Here is a 1,273-nt window from a genome sequence, read left to right as displayed (position 1 = left end):
AATTCACAACCAAAGAGTTCCAAGAACTCTTGACAAAGAATAGGATAAAGCATGAAAGATCTGCGCCCTATTCTCCTCATCAGAATGGTACAGCTGAGAGAGGTTGGCGAACCCTCTATGAGATGGGCAGGTGCTTACTTTTGGAAAGCAAGTTGCCAGATAAACTGTGGAATTATGCAATCCAAACAGCTGCTTATGTGAGGAATAGGTGTCTCAGTAGACGCACAAAGAAGACTCCATATGAGTTATTCACAGGTGCAAAACCAGATATTTCTAAGCTAAGAAATTTGGTTCTACATGTCTCGCCTACAAACAAGAAAAAGGGAAATTAGATCCCAGATGTGAGCAAGGTGTTTTCATTGGCTATGATAAACACAGTCCTGCTTATCTGGTATATTATCCAGATGCAGAAAAAGTCCAAAAACACAGGCTAGTAAAGTTCACAGCCAAGACAACCAACAAAAAAGAGACACAAACTTCTGAACCACACATCAAGTATAGTGAAAGTGGAATCAATCCAGTGGTTCATGACAGAAAAGAAGAAGTTGAAGGAGAAAGTACATCAAGTCATGATAATGATAATATCTCTGATATTTCCACAAAACAGACTGAAATGCCACAACCTGGAAACATCCCTAAGAGTACGATCAGGAAGAACCCAGAGAGGACAAGGAAGAAACCTACTTACCTACAGGACTTTGAAATGGATGATGGGGTAAACAAAGTGCAAACTAATACACATTTTTGTTACAGAGCAGTGTGTGATATCCCTCAAACCTACAAAGATGCCATTACTTCACCCAAATCAAAGCAATGGATAAATGTGATGGATGAAGAGATGCAATCATTAGAATAAAATGAAACATTCATTCTCACTCACCTACTGTACCACCGGGAAAACATGCAGTGGGGGGGAAATGGGGTTATGCTCTCAAAAGTGATGCTGATGGTTCCGAAAAGTACAAGGCAAGGTTCGTAGCAAAAGGCTACAGTCAAAAAGCTGGAATAGACTATGAAGAGACATTCTCACCAACAGCGGACATGACCAGTGTGAGAGTGGTTATGCAAAAGGCAGCTCAGGAGAATTTAATTCTTCATCAGATGGATGTAAAGACTGCATATCTACATGCACCTATTGACTGTGAGCTCTATATTGAGCAGCCAGAAGGCTATGAGTCAAAATCAGAAACAGGTGGAAAACTGGTATGCAAGCTGAATAAGTCTATCTATGGTCTGAAACAGTCCGGTAGAAATTGGAATGCCATGTTACATG

This window comes from Monopterus albus, unplaced genomic scaffold, assembly GCF_001952655.1.
Source record: "Monopterus albus unplaced genomic scaffold, M_albus_1.0 scaffold33.1, whole genome shotgun sequence".
NCBI lineage: Eukaryota > Metazoa > Chordata > Actinopteri > Synbranchiformes > Synbranchidae > Monopterus > Monopterus albus.
The sequence above is the reverse complement of the archived record's forward strand: the minus strand, read 5'-3'. Positions refer to the sequence as shown.